Here is a 21,236-nt window from a genome sequence, read left to right as displayed (position 1 = left end):
TTGATTCATGTTTCTCTAATGATTAGTGATGTTGAGCATTTTTTCATAAGCTTGTTGGCAGCATGTATGTCTTCTTCTAAAAAGTGTCTGTTCATGACCTTTAACTACTTTTTAACGGAGTTGTTTGTTTTTTTTGCTTGTTAATTTGTTTATGTTTTTTATGATGCTGTTTTTGACTTGAGCAATAAAGAATGTTGAGTTGCCCTATACAAAGTTGAGGGAAATTGTGGGAGGAACAGGTGAGGAGTTCCATTTCCATTTGGTTGTGCTGACTTTGAAGACACCGGTTTAGGCATCTGAGTGAAGATGTGAAGTGTGCCCTTGGATATCTGAGATTGAAATTCGGGGGGGGTCCTAATTGAGGACTTAAATACAGGAATCATTAGCATATAGATGGTGCTGGCTGACTGAACCTGGGATGGCAGAGAGCACAGAGCTTGGGTCTCCTCCTCTTGCCTGTTTGCAGCATTTGTAGCTGCTTGGCCGGTTTTTAGAGTCTTGGTCCTCGACATGACAGGTGCAGATGGCACAAAGCTATTTTCCTAGTGACTCTCGGAAAACACCCCAGTTTTGTGTGGATCCAGAAGGGCAAAGAAGATTTGCTTTGAAAAAATTTCATTTCAGCAAAATCATCCTGCATAGCAAGCTTTACACATTAAGCTTTTCAAATTGATCTGCCCTGTCATTTCAACTTCCTAAACTTCGCCTTTTTCTTTGCTCAGTTCGATTTCCACTGAAAGCAGTTGTCTGAAGCCTGAACTGTATATGTCAAAACATCCTGTTAGGGCTTTCTGATGTTGGACAATTCAGGGCATTTGCTTTTCACATCAGAGGAGGGAAATTTCTTCCTGTTATTATGTTAGCGCCGCAGACCGGGTCTCTATTGCTTCAGGTCTTGGGACAAAAACAGATGCCTAAGACATGTAATGGTTTTGCTACAAGACATGAAACTGGCTCAGCCTGAGAACAGTAAAGACAATTTCAGATAACAATGATAACTACCATCAAATGGACCCTTGTATTTGCCAGACTCTGTTTAGTAGTGGATGCTACTGGTGCCCCACCAAGAACCCCTTCATTGGCTGTACATCATCCTCCAGTGGCTGTGGGTGTTGGCTGCTACCAGCTTACCCCTGCTTTCTTGGCTGAATAGGATCCACCTCATCTGGTCACATAGGAGTCACCTTCACTGGCTGAATAGGTAACACTTCACATGGAAGAATATGAAATACCCCACCTGGCTGAATAGGAAACACCTCACCTGGCTGGAGAGTAAACACCTCACTTCTCTGAATAGAAAACACCTCACCTGGCTGGAAGGGAAACACCTCACCTGGGTGAATAGGAAACATCTCACCTGGCTGAATAGGAAACACGTCACTTGGATGAATAGGAACCACCTCCTCTACTCCTTCCACAGAGGCAGCCAGCAGCCAGAGACTGACATGGGCTCGTCCCTTTCCTCCACTGGGGACTCTCTGTGGCTCAATTTGGGCTCCAGAGCTTCCTCTAGAATCAGACTGAAGGCAGTCTTGGGTTGAGACTACTTTCTTGCTTTTCTTCCTTCTTTTCTCCCATTCTGCTTCCCTCACTCCCCTCCTCCTGAGAGCTCTCTCCATCTCAGAATCCCATCTGAGGCTCTGTTTCTAGGGAATTGGACTTTAGATAAATGTCTGGTACATTTCATAACATGTAACACTCTCAGCAACCCTCTGACATAGTATGATTATTTCTCCTCTGCAGACGTGGACGCAAAGACTCAGAAAGGTTAGTAACTAGCCTAGGGTCCCATGACTGGATAGGTACAAGAGCTAGGATGGGATCCAGCATTACTCCAAAGCACATGCTCCTAACAGTATGGTACTTTGCCTTTCCACAGGGTTGATCTCAGGTATTTTGAATCACAGATATTTTCTTCCTTTCTATTCTTGGAGGTTCGAATGTGGACTTACTAAAGCAGTGTTGACTGGAGGGCTAGGGACCAGCTATCTGTGGCGACCATGGAAAAGGGATTACCTGGGCCCTTGGGAAAGCAAAAAAATGTGATTACTCAATAAATGCAGCTATGTTGTACTAACCAGAATAAGTAGATATTCTTGGAAAATCCAAAAACCACTCCCATTAGATTTTATTTTTATTTTTATTTATTTATTTATTTGACGGAGTCTCCCTCTGTCATCAGGCTGGAGTGCAGTGGCGTGATCTTGGCTCACTGCAACTTCTGCTTCCCTGGTTCAAGCAATTCCCCGCCTCAGCTTCCTGAGTAGCTGGGACTACAGGCACCCATTATCATGCTCAGCTAATTTTTTGTATTTGAGTAGAGATGGGGTTTCACCATGTTGGCCAGGATGGTCTCGATCTTCTGAACTCATGATCCCCCTACCCCGGCCTCCCAAAGTGCTGGGATTACAGGTGTAAGCCACTGCGCCCGGCCTCCCATTAGGTTTTGGATGTAGGCAAAGATTCCCCCAACCACTTGTAAGTCACTCCTATACTCACTACCACCTGTTCTAGACTTGGCCTTGGATGCCATCCTTGCAGAGGTATGCAGTGTGTCAAAAGAACAACTGTCCAGGTTCCAGAAGACATAAATATTTGTCTAGGTCCTGCCACTCGTTAGCAAGTTTTCCTTTGCACGTTTTCAGGCAATACTAAATAGCACAGTTTTCTCATCTGTAAAATGGGGAAAATGACATCTCCCTTGGCCTCTCTAAAGCCATCGTAAGTGTTTGAAAAACTACAAGTTGCTCTCCGAAAGGAATTATCATTGTTGGGTTCTCTGGGTGAGAAGAGTGTGCAGGTTCATTTGTATAACTCCCAGCATACAAGCTGAGGGCTTCAGTCATCTGGTAAATCCCTTGTTTTTCGAAATAAATTGCTGCCCTGAAACTGACAAAATGAGATCTGACTAGTGTAAATGTAGGGGCAAACCTTTAGGTTCAAAACGTTCATGACACACCTACTGGATGTGAGAGGGTTGGTGAAAGAACAATCCATGCTTTAAAAGGATTTAAGCGTCTTTGATTGACAGCAAAGTCAATATCAGTCAATAATGATGATGCCATGGTGCTTGTACAAACATAAATATAATTGTCACTTGCCTTAAGAGAAGTAGAGAATGCATGGTCTCAGTCTCCTCTAGATTGGTGAGATTCCAGTTGGAAAAGAAAATAATAATGATGGGAGATTATTTTTATTGACCACTTACGTTATGACAGGCATTGAGCTAAGGGTTTTATATGAAATATCTACTTTCAGTTTCACAAAATCCTATGCTACATGAAATAATACTTTTTAATTGAACTGAGGAGGAAATTGTACTGAGGGGCTTACATAAGTCACTTGCTCAGCATCCCATAAAGAGTAAGTTAAAGTCCTTACCAAGGACAAAATGTTATTCAGTCCGAGGGCCATGCTACATTGTGGGTCATGGAATCAACTTCATGAGTCATAGCTAGATATCAGAAAATATCAGAGTGCCTTGCAAGTAGTAAAGAGTTGCTGTGTAAAACTTCTGTTCCAGTAATGCAAGTGTTGTGGGTGTGTATGTGCACACATGTGTTTGTGTGTATTAGACTGTGATGTAAAATGTATTTCTCATTATAAGTTTTATTTTTATTATACTTTAAGTTCTGGGGTACATATGCAGAACGTGCATGTTTGTTACATAGGTATACACGTGCCATGGTGGTTTCCTGCACCTATCAACCTGTCATCTACATTAGGTATTTCTCGTAATGCTATCCCTCCCCTAGCCTCCCACCCCCTGACAGGCCCTGGTGTGTGATATTCCCCTGCCTGTGTCCTTGTGTTCTCATTGTTCAACTCCCACTTATGAGTGAGAATATGCAGTGTTTGGTTTTCTGTTCTTGCGTTAGTTTGCTGAGAATGATGGTTTACAGCGTCATCCATGTCCCTGCAAAGGACATAAACTCATCCTTTTTTATGGCAGCATAGTATTCCATGGTGTATATGTGCCACATTTTCTTTATCCAGTCTATCATTGATGGGCATTTGGGTTGGTTCCAAGTCTTTGCTATTGTGAACAGTGACCCAATAAACATACATGTGCATGTGTCTTTATAGTAGAATGATTTATAATCCTTTGGGTAGATACCCAGTAATAGGATTGCTGGGTCAGATATTGAAAAAACACCAGCTTACACTTTACTTCCTTCATTGCATTTCTCACTTTAAGAGAGAAAGAGCAACACAAAGCATGTCCAGAGGAGGGTAAGATTAGGCTGATAGGGGGTGAAAAAATTGTCCTTGATCCATGTCTTCAGCCCTGCACTCCATAAGACTGGAACCTTCCCTTAAGTTACCATTGCCCAGACCTGAAGATCATACTCAGCCTCCAGCATTGAGTAACTGAAGCACTGCAGTAGGGAGTCTGGCAAATGTCTGAAAGTTGAAGCAATGGTCAATGCAGGTGGCTATCTTGGGTGTTGGTTGAGACCCATCAGGGCACTGTTTAGGTCAGGGGTAGGGGAGTGTGAACAAGGGAAGGCTGAAGGCACACAGCCAAGACATCAGAGCTAGTAGAGGTGGAAGAAGGTGGCCTGGGGGGTTCACCATGGACAGCTCCCATGGAGCATCCTCTTTCTGGAGTCTGAGGGATTTTATCTTTGGTGACTCTGAGCTCCACTATATACAAAACCTAATTGGCAATGTGACCTCTCCTTTATATTTGCCACAAATCCATCCTCAACTTTCCAAGACCCTTTGCCTTGGGCAGCTGTGTTTTCTGATCTGACATATATAAGATATTGTACAGTTCTTCCTGGGACTATTTCAGAGGTAAAAAAATTGGAACACTTCTCTTCAGTAGGGGAGGTCAGGGAGGGAGTTCTAGATCTGCCAGGGCTTTATATTCATCTTTGTCCTTCTATGACATAACTCCTACCCAAGTGATGCTATAGGAAGAAGCTTCATCTTTGGAATTAGATGGAATGTAAATTCAACATGAGCAGGAACTTTGTCTTTTTGTTATTCCAGTTTACCCAATGCCTGGCACATCGAAAGGCTTCAATAAATGCAATCGTACCTCATGTCAATGCACTTCGCAGATATTGTGTTTTCACAAATTGAAGGTCTGTGGCAACCCTGCATCAAGCAAGTCTATTGGTGCCATTTTTCCAACAGCATGTGTGTCTGTGTCACACTTTGGTAATTCTCACAATATTTCCAATTTTTTCATTATTATTATATCCATTATGGTGATTTGTGCTTAGTGATCTTTGATGTTACTGTTGTAATTGTTTTGGGGTGCCACAAACTGTGCCCATATGAGATGATGAACTTAATTAATAAATGTTGTGTGTGTTCTGATGTCCACCAACCAGCAGTTCCTCCATCTCTCTCCTTTTCCTCCAGCATCCCTATTCCCTGAGATGCAACAGTATTGAAATTAGGTCAATTAATAATCCTACAATGGCCTGTGAATGTTTAAGTGAAAGTTAGAGTCATATATCTCTCATTTTAAATCAAAGGCTAGAAATTATGAAGCTTAGTGGGGAAGGTATGTTGAAAACTGAGATGGGTTGAAGGCTGAGCATCTTGCACCAGTTAAACAAGTTGTGAATGCAAAGGAAAAGTTCTTGAAGAAATTTAGAAGTACTACTTCAGTGACCATATGAATGATAAGAGAGTGAAACAGCCATATGCTGGTATGGAGAAAGTTTGAGTGGTCTGTATAGAAGATCAAACCAGCCACAACATTCCCTTAAGCCAAAGCCTATTCAGAGCAAGGCCCTAACTCTCTTTAACTCTGTGAAGGTTCAGAGAGATGAAGAAACTGAAGAAGAAAAGTTTGAAGCTAGCAGAGGGTAGTTTATGAGGTTTAAGAAAAGAAGCCATCTCCATGACATAAAAGTACAAGGTGAAGCAGCAAGTGCTGATGCAGAAGCCACAGCAAGTTATCCAGAAAATCTAGCTAAGACCACTGATGAAGGTAGCTACACTCAACAACAGGTTTTCAATATAGACAAACAGCCTTCTATTGGAAGATGTCATCTAGGACTTTCATAGCTAGAGAGGAGAAGTCAATGCCCAGCTTCAAACTTTGAAGGACAGGCTGATTCTCTTGTTAGAGGCTAATGCCACTGGTGACTTTAAGTTTAAGCCAAGTTCCATTTACCATTCTGAAAATCGTAAGGCCCTTAAAGATTATGCTAAATCTACTCTGCCTGTGCTCTATAAACAGAACCCCAAAGCCTGGATGATAGCACATTTGTTTACAGCATGGTTTGCTGACTATATTAAGCCCAGTGTTAAGATCTATGGCTCAGAAAAAGGTTTCTTTCAAAATGTTACTGCTCATAGACAATGCACCTGGTCACTCAGGAACTCTAATGCAGATGTACAAGGAGGTTAATGTTGTTTCCATGTCTGTAAATACAACATGCATTCTACAGTCCGTGGATCGAGGAATAATTCTGACTTTCAAGTCTTATTATTTAAGAAGTACATTCCATAAAGCCATAGCTGCCATAGATAGTGATCCATCTGATGGATCTGGGCATAGTAAATTGAAAATCTTCTGGAAAGGATTCACCATTCTAGATGCTATTAGCAATATCCATGACTCATGGGAGGAGGTCGAAATATCAATATTAGCAGGAGTTTTGAAGAAGTTGATTCCATCCCTCATGGACAGCTTTGAGAGGTTCAAGGCTCTAGTGGAGGAAATAACTACAGATGTGTTGGAAATAGCAAGAAAACTAGAATTAGAAGTAGGGCCTGAAGATGGCATTGAGTTGCTGCAGTCTCACGATGGAACTTGAATTGATGCGGACTTGTTTCTTTATGAAGGAGCAAAGAAAGTGATTTCATGAGGTGAAATCTATTGTTGGTGAAGATGCTAGGAACATTGTTGAAATGACAACAAAGGATTTGGAATATTACACAAACTTAGTTGATGAAGCTGTGGCAGGTTTTGAGAGGATCAACTTCAATTTTGAAAGAAGTTCTACTTGGGTAAAATGCTAACAAACAGCATTGCATTTTTCAGAGTGTTTTATGATAGAAATGATTGATGCAACAAACTTCATTGTGATCTCATTTTAAGAAGCTTCCCCAACCTTCAAAAACCACTACTCTGATGAGTCTGCAGTCTTCAACATCAAGGAAAGATCTTTCGCTGCCAGAAGGTTATGACTTGCTGAAGGCTCAGATGATTATTAGCATTTTTAAGCAATAAAGTATTTTTAAATAAACGTATGTACATTGCGTTTTAAAACATAATGTTATTGCACACTTGATAGAATATGGTGTAAGCATAACTTTTATGCATTGGGAAGCCAAAAAATGAGTGTTCCTTGGTTTATTGCGATATTCACCTTATTGTGGTAGTCTGGAACTGAACCTGCAATATATCCAAAGTATGCATGCATTTGTTGAATGAGTAGGTTTTACTATCTATTCTCTTTTGCAGCAGTTAAATGCCTTTTGGTAAATTGCTTCACCATTCTGAGCCTCAGTTTTCTCATCTGTAGAATGGGGATATGAGCATGTATTCTATAGGGTTGTTGGAAAAATCAGCTATGATGTATCTAAAAAGACCCAGACACAAATCAGGCACTTAATACATCTTTGCTTCTTTCTTTCTAAGGATGTGGCATTTTTGTCCTTCTCCTTCAAGGTCCTGATGCCCACTGTTTCCGGGAGTTCCTCCCTCACCCAAGGATGGTGTTGCATCTGAGACTGGAGTTCTGCTTTTTCAGACTGCATCCTCTGACACGGGATTAGAACAGGGACAGACGCAGACCTGTGGCTTCTTCTCAAGGAGGCTCCCATGGAGAGAAGGCCACACTGCTTGGGCTCTGGCAGACATCCCCAACTTATGTGTGCACATGAGGGGAGGCCCTTTCGAATCATTCACCCAAGGAGGCTGATGACCACACCTTCCAACAAAGCTTGCATTCCCAGGAGGTTCCAACTTGGTGCCACTTTCTTTTCCAAATATATATATACACACACATATATACACACAGACACACACACACACATATATAAATATATACATCTCTCTCTCTCTCTCTATTTATATATATATATGTACATATGTTTTTTTTTTTTTTTGAGATGGAGTCTCACTCTGTCTTCCAGGCTGGAGTGCAGAGGCACGATCTCGACTCACTGCAACCTCCACCTCCTGGGTCCAAGTGATTGTCCTGCCTCAGCCTCTCGAGTAGCTGGGATTACAGGCATGCACCACCATTCCCGGCTAAGTTGTGTATTTTTAGTAGAGATGAGTTTCACCACGATGGCCAGGATGGTCTCGACCTCTTGACCTCAAGTAATCCACTCACCTTGGCCTCCCAAAGTGCTGGGGTTACAGGTGTGAGCCACCGCACCCAGCCTCAAAATATATCTTTAGCACATAAAATAAATTCATTATTAATACAGAATAATCTAACAATTTATTAAAGTAAGACATTAACGACTTCTTTTGATTCTACATGGAAGGAGGAAATGACTCAATATTTTGGTACATATAATGCCAAGCATTTTTCTATGAGTACACTTATATTTAATCTATAATTTATGTATATAATTTTATTATTTATTTGTTTAGTTAGTTAGTTCTATTTTTAGAGATAGATTCTCACTCTGTCCTTCAGGCTGGAGTGCAGGTGCATGATCACAGCTCACTGCAGCCTCAAACTCCTGGGCTCAAGCAATCCCTCCTACCTCAGCCTCCCGAGTGGCTGGGATTACAGGCACATATCACCATGCCCAGCTAATTAATTTTTTTGTTGTTTTTGTAGGATGGCATCTCACTACATTTTCCAGGCTGGTCTCCAACTCCTGGCCTCAAGCGGTTCTCCTGCCTTTGCCTCCCAATGCTCTGGGATTACAGGCATGAGTCACCATGCCCATCCACTATGATCTACAACATGTTTCTTTAATGTAATATTTTCTCATGTCAGAATAAATGTGCTTTATTCTTTTTGAACATCTGTGTAGTATTCCATTACAGCCTATGTCCTTAATTTGATTAACTAATGGCCCTGTTGATGGTCATTTGAGTTATTTGCAATTATTTTGCCAATGATGAACATCTTTGTCTATGTAAGATGTACATGCTTCACATCTCCCATGCATGGCAAGTTTTTATCTCCTGAAAAACATTTGGATTTTGTAAACAACTAAGAGTAATTTGTTGCCATTCCTGTAGGAAACATGTATTCAGCATCTAATGTTCCTGAGCCCATGTTGGGTGCTGTGGTTATAGAGAGGGGTTCAGTTTCATCAACACAGCTTTGTAATGTGGGTTTCCTGTGATGAGGGCCCTAAGAGATGGTTGAAAATCCTTGCTCTTGGGTGGCTGGAAAGGAATTAGGAAAGGTTTACAGAAGATATTTGATCTGAGTAAGTAGAATTTAGTAAATAGAACTCTCCATGTGAAAAGGAAAGAAAAGGACACTTCAAACCATAGAAATCAAGCTTACAAAGCCAGAGATGAGCTAGCATGGCATGAGTTGTAAGTGGCAAATCATAGCTTGGGTCTGAAACAGAGATGGATGATCTGTGCATGGAGGAGGGAGGACCCATGCAGGAGGCTGCTAGAGGCGGCCGGGACCAGATTGCAAGTCTGACCCTGGAGGGAGGGAGAAGAGTGAAGGATGAACTGAGGTCATGGGTTTTGCAGTTAAGCTAGACTCCAGTCCTTGCTCTGCCACTGCAAGATCTTCCCCGTGGTGCCTCGATCCCACCCAAGAGGACAGCAGAGAGCCCTCTCTGGCCCTTCTCCGGCTGTGCCCCTTGCATGGGATGAGGGGTCTTCGGGGTTTAGAGGACACATCCATGTCTTTGTTATTGTGGATAGTGCTGCAATAAATATACATGTGCATGTCTCTTTGTAATAGAATGATTTATATTCCTTTGAGTATATACCCAGTAATGGGATTGCTGGGTCAAATGGCATTTGTGGTTCTAGATCTTTGAGGAATCACCACACCATCTTCCACAATATTGGAACTAATTTACATTCCCAGCCCATCAACGATAGACTGGATAAAGAAAATGTGGCACATATGCACCATGGAATACTATGCAGCCATAAAAAAGAATGAGATTATATCCTTTGCAGAGACATGAATGGAGCTGGAAGCCATAATCCTCAGCAAACTAATGCAGGAACAGAAAACCAAACACTGCATGTTCTCACTTATAAGTGGGAGCTGAACAATGAGAATACATGGACACAGGGACGGGAACAACACATATTGGGGCCTGTCAGGGGGTGGGGGGAGGGAGAGCATTAGGAAAAATAGCTAGCGCATGCTGGGCTTAATACCTAGGTGATGGGTTGATAGGCGCAGCAAACCACCATGGCACAAGTTTAGCTATGTAACAAACCTGCACATCCTGCACATGTACCCAGAACTGAAAATAAAAATGAAGAAAAGGGGACACACCCATCCAGAACCCATTCTTCCTTCTTCTAGACCATGCAGCCTGTGACTGCTGTGCGAACATCCCCTGATCTAATTCCAGGGTCTGCATGAACCTCCCTGCTGAGTGCCTGACCCCATGGATGCACCATGCTAATGGTGTGCCCATCACCACCTCTGAGCAGTGTCCGAGCAGTGGCTGTTTTCAGGGGATATGGATGAAGCTTTGACATGTAGGCCCAGGTGGCCTCACACAGTGAGGCCCCTCAGTACGGGATGGAGCTAGGATAGGAGGGAAAGCGGATGGTTTGTGAGTTCAAGGCTTCCACTTGCTTGGAGCCCCATAAATGTTGAGACAAGTCCTGCTTCTTAACCTGCCTGCTTCTTAGTTTCCTCTTCTGTATAGTAAGACTGAAAAATGACCCTATGTCATAGGGATTTCGTGGAGATTAAATAAGATATCAGATGTAAGGAGCTCAGCATAATGCCTGTGTAGCATTCAGTAAGTGCTCAATAAAGGCCCGCTGTAGGCAACAGGGCTCTCAAGGAGGCTTTGTGGCTAAGAGTGGGATGCTGGATGTGGTGGTGTGGTATGGAGGATGGGCTGGGGGCAGGCAGATAAAGACAGGAAGACCAGCCAGGAGCCTGCAATGGTGGTGACACAGTTGATGGTGATCTGGACTGTCCTTGGCAGTGAGGTTGAAGCAAGTCAGTGGATATCTTCAAGCCATACACAATCACTGAAGTTAGGAATGAATAACACCTTTCTGATGGGCGTTAAAATCGCCATTTCTTCAGCATGACCCATTGAATTCCAGCATAAGAGTGACCAGGGTGATTTTGCTTAAACTCAGAATCCCTGGCACCAGCTCAGATGCAGTCTCTCAGAATCTCTGGGGATGGGATCCAGGAGCACTAGTAGAGCACATTGAGTTTGTGAGTCACAGACACAGAGCAAAATAAAGACCAATTGTTGACAAAGGATGGCATATTAAAATCTGTAATGACGTTCAAAGAAAAGGGAGTATTACCTTGTTGGAAGGAAGAAATATTACTTACTACATTCCAACTGTTTTGGTGGAAATGTCTTTCTAAACATGAAGCCGAAAAGGGAAAAAACAAGAAGGTGTTGGTGACAAAAAGGTTGGAAGCCACACTGCTCTGGAGGAGGCTGTGAGTGTGTGTGTGTGTGTGCGTGTGTGTGTGATCTGAGGGATTGAAAATTGATATCCCATTTCCCTTGGAGTTTGTACAGCTGCCCACAGGGCGATTCCTGACTCAAGGATAAATAGGGCCATAGCACCCAGCTAGAGAACAATGAGTTTTCCAGATGGGCCACATATCCTTTAAATGTGCTTTTCAGGAAATAAGGTTTGGAGGGGAGCTAGTTCCTCCCTTGGAGAATGGCACTCACATACTCATGACCTCCTCCCAGACAGTTTCCCAGGGGTGCATGGGTTGCTAAATGAGTGCTTGTGTGTAGGAGAAAGCATACTGCTTGAGATAGACCCTCAGAGGTTGGACAGGGGCCATATGTACTGTTATTTATGTACTGGTCTTTCTATGGACTGGCCTACCATTACCTTGAGGTCAGGGGCAGCTTGTATTTCTCTGTATCATCCCCCTCCTCATATCCTTTGGGATTGGCCAGGTCATGCTGCCATCATAAGTGACAAGGGTTAATTTCTTGCTCACACGGTATGTCTATCATGGGTCCAGTCGGAGCTGAACTCCCCACGTCATCCTCACTCTGGTACTCCAGTGGATGGATGAAGCTTTCAGCACCTGGGCTGCTTCCAATCACCAAGAAAGGGAAAGAAATACGGTGGATTTCACATTGGATCTTAAAGGCTTCTTCTGTCTGGGAGTCACAGGTAACTTCTCACATTTCACTATACAAACGAAATCACCTGGCCCCATTTAAGTTGGAGGAGTTGGGAAGTTCAATGAACTTAGTCTTTTGAAGGAGGAAACCACAAATAGTGGCTAACAGCAAGAATGACTTCTCTGTTGCCATAACAAACTAACTAGGGCTTGGAACCATGCAGGCAAATGAATGAAATGGGCTTGCCGTGAATCCTGAGCTAGTAAAAATGTGGCACATATACACCATGGAATACTATGCAGCCATAATAAAGAATGAGTTCATATCCTTTGCAGGAACATGGATGAAGGTGGAAACTATCATTCTCAGCAAACTAACATGGGAACAGAAAACCAAACACCACATGTTCTCACTCATAAGTGGGAGTTGAACAGTGAGAACACATGGACACAGGGAGGGGAACATTACACACCAGGGCCTGTCGGGGGTTGGGGGGCTAGGGGAGGGAGAGCATTAGGACAAATACCTAATGCATGTGGGGCTTAAAACCTAGATGATGGGTTGATGGGTGCAGCAAACCACCATGGCACATGTATTCCTATGTAACAAACCTGCACATTCTGCACATGTATCCCAGAATGTAAAGTATAATAACAAAAATTAAATTAAAAAAAAAGAATAAGGGCTATAGAAGGATGCAGTGTCTGGGAAGTCCAGATTAAGTCTTGTTGTCTGGGTGTTGGGTTTCATATTTGAAAAACAGGACATATTGGCCCTTTAACTTCAAATTTCCCCATTTTTTCTGTAGGCTAGGCAGGCATTTACTGACTGAGCTGGCATTTCCTGCTTTGTGATTTGAATTCTGAATGCCCTTCATGGTCTTCCAGGGAAGCGCCTAGTAGCCCAAACCTACCACTTGGGGCTCCTTGCCCAGAAACATGCCAGTGAAGTTGGCAGTGGATATATCCCAAGTGTGACAGCTGAAAAATGTGAGCAGAGAACTTAGGTCAGCCCTCAAGCCCCAACTGTTCCCACTGCAATATGGACTCCATTCATGAAAGCCAGATTAGCAGAGTCCTGAGGAGTATGGGCTGTGGGGTCTGGCAGCTTGGGCAGAAGTCTCACCTTCAGCACTTACTGTGTGGCCTCAGGTGAGTGGCTTATCCTCTCTGTCTTTGGTCTCCTTCCCAGAGGGTGTATTAGTCCATTTTCATGCTGCTGATAAACATACCTGAGACTGGGTAATTTATAAAGAAAAAGAGGTTTAGGCCGGGTGTGGTGGCTCACGCCTGTAATCCCAGCACTTTGGGAGGCTGAGTGGGCGGATCACCTGAGGTCAGGAGTTTGAGACCAGCCTGGCCAACAAGGTGAAACCCCGTTTCTACTAAAAATACAAAAATTAGCTGGGTGTGGTGGTGGGTACCTGTAATCCCAGCTACTTGGGAGGCTGAGGCATGAGAATTGCTTGAACCTGGGAGGCAGAAATTGCAATGAGCTGAGATCATGCCACTGCACTCCAGCCTCGGGGATAGAGCAAGGCTCTGTCTCAAAAAAAAAAAAAAAAGAAAAGAAAAAAAAGGAGGTTTAATGGACTCACAGTTCCATGTGGCTGGGGAGGCTTCACAATCATGTTGGAAGGCAAAAGACTTGTCTTAAATGATGGCAGACAAGAAAGAATGAGAGCCAAGCAAAAGCGGAAACCGTTTATAAAACCATCAGATCTAGCGAGGCTTATTTGCTACCATGAGAACAGCATGGGGAAAACCACTCCCATGATGCAATCATCTCCCACCAGGTCACTCCCACAACACATGGGAATTATGGGAGCTACAATTCAGTATGAGATTTGGGTGGGGACACAGCCAAACTGTATCAGAGGGTTTCTGTGAGGAGTAGATGAGTTCACACGTGTAAAACCTACCTGTGATGCCTGACACTCGTTGAGTGCTCAGTGATGAATGTTGGCTGTGATCCTGAATATTATGACTTGTTTCTGTGTGCTGAGATTCCCAGTGCTCACGGCCTCAGTTCCTCCATCTGTGAACTGGAAATACTCCTAAGACCTCCTAAGAGAGTTGCAAGACTTAAAGTTGGTGGAAATACCTCACACAACACCAACTTGAGATTAGTAACCTGTACCCTGGCAATTTTTCTCCTGGTTCTTCAACTCATCAACGTCACTTTAATCTGTCTGTGCCTCAGTTTCCTTATCTGAAAAGTAGGCATCAACATATCTGTAGTCACATGCTGGGATTCTGAACCTCTGCTTTTAAGTGTGCCCTGGCCCCTTCCCCAATATTTCTGATTACGGAAGAGAAATTATGAGAGAAATTTTGTCAAGGTTCAAAGCTTCCTTAACCCTGGAAAGGCAGCTAGGGCTTGAAAGCTGGAAAGTGCTCAACCTCTGTGTTACTCAGCCCTTCTTATCTCCATCCAGGTGTCATTCCAGCATGCTGCCTGGCCTCCCTGCCACCAGGGTCACTCCTTCTAACTCTCTGCACTACACACAGTGTGGTCTTGCTAAAATGTCCATCGGACCACGCCACTGCCCAGCTCAGGCCCCTCCAGTATCTCCTCTTGCTCTCAGGATAAGAGCCAGGTATGAAGCATGGCATACAGAGCCCTTCACAGTCTGGGTCGCACAGCAACTCTGGACTTTTCCCTTCTTCCCGACTCCCCACAGGAAACTCTGTGTTCCTGCCAGGCTGCGTTTTGTCATTCCAGGAGCTCTCCAGGCCCCTCCCTGCCTCTGAGCTTTTTTACACAGCTGTTCCCCCTGCCAAGAATGCACTTCCTGGCACCATCCTCCTGACTTAGTCCTACTCTTGTTTAAGGATTCAGTTTGAATCACTTCTGTAGGATCTAAGATTCCTTCACAGATCCGCCTTCTCCCCTTCCTCCAAGGCTGGGTTGGGAACCCCCCTCAGGTTTCCTTGATTTCATGCACATCTCTATATCCCTCCCTCTTCTGCACTTGACCATGAGCTTCTAAAACGCAAAAGAATGAAAACACTTAATAAGCACCTACATGTGTGCTAGGTGCTGTTCTAAGCACTTTACATATAATGACGTACTCAATACCCATAACCATCTTATGATAGTTGCTCTTTTTATCCCCATTTTACATAAGATGTAATTAGGCACAGAGAGGTTAAATAACTTGCCCACAGTCACACAGCTAGTTAGTAGCAGAGGCAGCAGTTTTATGGGACTGTCATGGAGTAGAAATTGGTGAGTATTTGTTGAAATGTGGCAAAAGAATTGAAGAAGAGAAACATCAGCTTCTTTTTTTTTTTTTTTGAGACAGAGTCTCACTCTGTCACCCAGGCTGGAGTGCAGTGGTGCGATCTCGGCTCACTGCCAGCTCCGCCTCCTGGGTTCACACCATTCTCGTGCCTCACCCTCCCGAGTAGCTGCGACTACAGGTGCCCGCCACCACACCCAGCTAATTTTTTGTATTTTTAGTAGAGATGGGGTTTCACTGTGTTAGCCAGGATGGTCTCAATCTCCTGACCTTGTAATCCACCCACCTTGGCCTCCCAAAGTGTGAGAAACATCAGTTTTGAAGAAGAGAACATCACCCAATTCCAAGGCAGAAGCAAACTCTTAAGAAATATCATTAAGGACACTCTGGGCCAGGCATGGTGGCTCACACCTATAATCTCAGCACTTTGAGAGGCTGAGGTGAGAGGATTGCTTGAAGCCAGGAGTTCAAGACCAGCCTGGGCAACAAAGTAAGACCCTGTCTCTACAAAATAAAATAAATTAGCAAGGCATGACGGCATGTGCCTGTAGTCCCAGCTACTTGAGAGACTGAGGCAGGAGAATTGCTTGAGCCCAGGAGTTCAAGGCTGCAGTAAGCTATGACAGAGCCACTGCACCACTCCAGCCTTGGTGACAGAATGAGACCTTGTATTCAAAAAGAAAAAAAAAAGCCCTCTGGTGCTTAGGTCCTCATAGTAGTTGGGGGGCAAGATAAGGGGAGTGACGCATAAGAAAAGTTAGAAAATTGATGGAAGTCCTTTTTTCTGTTGCCCATCTACCCTTGGGAAGACTTGTGGATGACAGGATGAGAACTAGAATGGAGAGTTCTCGGTTTGGAAGAAAATCCATAGAATATAAATATGTAAGGAATATGCTATATATATTTTAGGAAAATCAATAAGAGAGCAAAGAAAAGAACATGCTGATTATTTTCTGTAGTGGAAGTTTATTCCATAGTATGGTTGTGGTTGTGAATTTCTTTGTAAATTTCTTGGTAGATAGGTAACTTCTTGGTGCTAGAGGTGATATCCATGGGCACTCGAAGGTTTGAGTTGGAGATTTTGGGGCATCAGAGTGTAGGAATGGAATGGTGTCATTCCCCCTCCTGGCCTTTTAAAATGTTTTTGAGGTCCCCAGAGAGAGGCAGGGGATAACAGTGAAAGAGCTGTATTGACGTAACCTTGGAAAGCCTGGGCCCAACCAGGTTTCTTGGGGATGTAGATCTCTTCCAGCAAACATATAATCTGGCTATCCTCTTCCAGAAAGCTGGAGAACATGACAGGCTTGATACCTGGTAGCACTACTATGCTGGTGGATCACTAAATAACTGGAACAAATTTTAGGAAGAGTCTCTTTGCTCTTGGAGCACTGGATGGCTGTTGCCATCTTCACCTAGCTGGTGCTGCTGGTCAGGACCTCTCCTTGGGAAAATGATGCTGTGTGTGTGTGTGTGTGTGTGTGTGCGCGCACGCATGAGTGTCTGTACTGAAATAATTGCTCTATGATAGCTGACTCTGTTGCTTCTAATTTGAACCATTTGCTGGAGGATCCATCACAACCGTATTTGATGGTAGGCAGTGTTCTCCTTCTCACTCACTTAGTTGAATTTATGTAAGTTGCAACAGAGCCACTAAGTTGGACAAACCATAGCTATTGGTGAAGCAGCTGCTACGCTTAAACTGTGAGGTCTTGGCTGGCTTAACTGGTGAAGTTTGCAGATTTCCTTCTCCACCTGGTGGCAGGATCAAGAGCTCTTGAGACATTAAGGGCAGTTGAAGCCTGCATAGGCTGTTACCAGGGCAGAAATTGAATCATCTGGGTTCTGGGTTCCAGGACTTATGTGATTCCTACTTCACTAGCAGATGGAGAATGAGAGCAGGACTGATGTATAGACAAGTGTCAGGATCTTTGACACTTCTCAGAGACGTTTGGGAAGGAGAAATCAGGGGAAAGACCAAACTCACTGCTGGGCAAGCAGGTAAGACTCAGAGCACCAAGACTTAGGAGAACTTAAGTTTAGTGGGTGGTAAAACTGGCATTTATAGGCTGATTAAGGGAAAAGTAGAAAGCAGGATCTCACACCTTGAGCTGCACCATTCTCTTGGATCTCAGCTATTGTTAGAGAGAGATGCATGATAGGCTTCATCTAGAACAGGTACAAGAGATTTGTACCACTAGATGTGACAGTCTGAAGTCCAGTAACATGTTTCCTCTTTGCTCCTTTAGTATTAACTGGCTCAGAAGAGAGGGTTTGATTGACTCAGGATGCCACCATATGTCATGAAATGCCCCCACTGGACAGGGTTCTTTCCAAGGCACCTGCCCAGCAGCCCACATATGGTGGTCATTGCCTGTGCCTGAGTCCTTAGTCCAGCCATGGATAGTCACGATAGTCAGTCTCCTTTGAAAGCACATAATCCAGAGGGCTACGTAAGAGCAAATTCACCTGGACATGTTTAAAAAACTCACAGCTACATGAGTGACTGGCAATTACAACGTTGCCTACTTGTCTTTTGTATATGAATCGTGTATTTGACTTCATGGTGGATTTGAATTGATCTGACTTCACCTTGCTTTTGTTCTTGAAACTGACAATTGGCATGACCTAGAGACAATAACACCACATAGCCTTGTGCAATATAGTTAGTAGGTGAATCCATTGATAATAATCACAAGGCAGAATGCAAGTGAAACCTTTGGTCATAGATATTAAGATCTAGAGACACCTGGAAACCTTACCATTTCCTGCATGGATAGAAGGTACTGCACAGCACAAAATGCCAAGATTCATCAAGAAAGTGGAAAGATTTCTGGATGTGAATGGTGAGAGTGGCACCTCCAAATTGATGGATGAAGATCACAATGTCAGGTTGCATCCATCCTTCTCTCCAGATAACTTGATTAGTCCCCTGGGCCTCATAGCAAGCATGCATGTGCCCAAAGTCTTGTGAATGTGGTTCCTTTACTTTCTTTTTCTGGTTTCTCTATCCCAGCAATTCCAAACCAGTCTGTAAGATGTGGGCCGTTAGAGAGACAGGAGAGGCTGGAAGTAGAAGGCAGTTATAAAATGTAATGAAAAAAAAATAAAGACAGATTTTTAATTTTTAGTTAGGCTGCAGACATTGTTCTGGCTGCTAGAAGTTATCATGAGGTATATACATTCAAAGACAGCCTTGCCTCAGTCTTCTCTTCCTTGCACTGGGACAGCATGTGGTCACAGCTACTATGGGAAATGACTTGGTAGCAGTGTCAACTTCAGTGACATGGGAAGTGTCAGGGCACACACGATCAAATGCCTATAGGGCCCAGTTAGCTAAATTAATGTACTGGGCTGAACAGTGACTAAAGCATATTGGAGGGTCTTTGCCTTTTGCCACCTAAAGGAAGCAACACTCCTCAGCTCCCACTCACTGGGGCTACATGGTACCATCTGGCCAGATCTCCTGGTATTTCAAGGAAAGCTAGGTTTTGTGTATAAAATTTACAAACTCTTATTTTCCCAAACCATTGGGCATACCAAGCAGAATGCATCAGTGGGTCAAATATGGCCCATGATCATTGGTTTTTGATCATCAATAATTGTGAATGTGCCCAGCTCAGGGCCTGGCATGCTATAAGCCTTCAGCTCCCTGAGTTCTGTCCCTCTCTCCCCTAGCCAGAAAGCCTTTGTATGATCAGGAAGAGAAATAAGATTAAGCTCGAGATGGGTGGAGGTTGTCTTTGTGTTGTCTTAATGGGTTAAGCCTCATCATTAAATTTTCCTGAGCTGTTGGCTTTTTGTAGAAGAAATACCAGCCAGGCCCGGACACTCTGAAAGCTCTATTAATCTTTCTATAACCCCATTAACACTCACTGCATATTTCCTGTGAAAAAGGATTGGAAATGACCAAAGCCCACAGTATGGAAATATCTGTCATGTACCCAGTAGCCGGGAGAAGGCTGCGTAGGCACACAATGAGAAGACTGTTAGAACACATTTTCTTCTAAATTGTTAAAGGAAGGAGGACGGAGAGGGAGAGAAAGAATCACTTCACCCTGGGAATCTTATCACTTGACAATCATTACAATAGAGTCACCTGTATTTTTCATCTAGAAATACCTATTACCTTGAACGTGGGGTTAGATGCCTGCTCCCCAGGGGAAATCTGGAAGCAGGGATTTATTCGTGCAGCAATAATTGAGGAGTTCATTTGATTCCAGTGTGGATCTTTCAACCACAATCAATTTCACGCTCTGTCATAAATAATGGAGGTCGCTAAGGCAGCCCGGTGGAGGAGGGGTGGTCTGGCTGGTACTGTTGACAGTGTTCAAACTATATCAATAGAGAGAGGGACAGAGCCCACTGTGACAGCAAGCTTGGAAAAAGTTTGAGTGGCAGGGTGTTTTTCTTTTTTTTTTTTAAACAGACCTCACCCCCTTTGAAAGAGAAAGACGTTCAGATATTGCAGATTAACTGCTCATGGAACAGCAAGATCTCATCAGTGGTCTCAAATAGTCCAGCAGCGTCTGGGAGTGTGCTATAATAGCTCAACTTCACATTCAGTCCCCCAAGGTGCCTGAGCCTGATTCTCAGGGGAAACCCTGTCGGTGGAGGAATTAATAAGTGGAATGCTGTAACTGACAGAGTTTCAGGGATGCTCCAGGTGAGGTGCCTTAAGGCAGGGTAGGAAATGGCTATTTGAAGTCTGAATTATATGAGAATAGGGAAGAAAGGGTAAAAAAAAAAGTCTTGGCTGCTTTACAGAGATTTTCTATTTCTAATAAAATAAGATGTAGAATTTTTTAAACTTCTCATCTGGAGTACACTGATTTAAATACACCTCCCAGCCTAGTCCTCTTTCCCTGGCTCACCAGGCTACTGACTCTGCCAACCTCTTTCCAGCCCCAGGGCCTTTGCGCTGGCAGCTTCTGTGGTTTCACTCCTCTTCCCTTTCCTCACCTGGCTAAGCCTTACTCAACATTATGTTTCCAGCTTCATTGTAAGTTCCTCAAGGAGATGTTCCAGACCAAATTGTATGTTCTCATAGCAACCTGTACCCTTCTTTTTCTAGTACTGGTCACAGTTGAAATTAAACAATGGTCTGTCCAAAGGGAATATAAATCGCTCTGCCGTAAAGTCACATCCTTACATATATGCAACACTATTCACAATAGCAAAGACATGGAATCAACTTAAATGCCCATCAGTGGCAGACTGGATAAAGAAAACATGGTCCATATACACTATGGAATACTATGCAGCCATAAAAAAGAATATCATGTCCTTTGCAGGAAAATGGATGGAGCTGGAGGCCGTTATCCTTAGCAAACTAACACAGGAACAGAAAACCAAATACTGCATGTTCTCACTCATAAGTGGGAGCCAAATGATGAGAACACATGGAGACATAGAGGAAAGCAATGGACACTGGAGCCTACTTGAAAGTGGAGGGTGGCAGGAGGGAGAGGATCACAAAAAATAACTATTGGGTACTAGGCTGAGTACCTGCGTGATGAAACAACCTGTACAACAAACCCCCAGACACGAGTTTACCTGCATAACAAACCTGCACATGTACCGCTTTCAGAATATACCCAGTAATGGGATTATTGGGTTGAATGGGAGTTTTGATTTTAGCCCCTTGTGAAATCTTCACACTGCTTTCCACAATGGTTGAACTAATTTACACTCCCATCAACAGTGTATAAGCATTCCCTTTTCTCTGCAACCTCGCCAGCATCTGTTATTTTTTGACTTTTTAATGGCC

The sequence above is a fragment of the Pongo abelii genome, chromosome 18, assembly GCF_028885655.2.
Source record: "Pongo abelii isolate AG06213 chromosome 18, NHGRI_mPonAbe1-v2.0_pri, whole genome shotgun sequence".
Taxonomy (NCBI): Eukaryota; Metazoa; Chordata; class Mammalia; order Primates; family Hominidae; genus Pongo; species Pongo abelii.
This window is presented reverse-complemented; position numbering follows the sequence as displayed.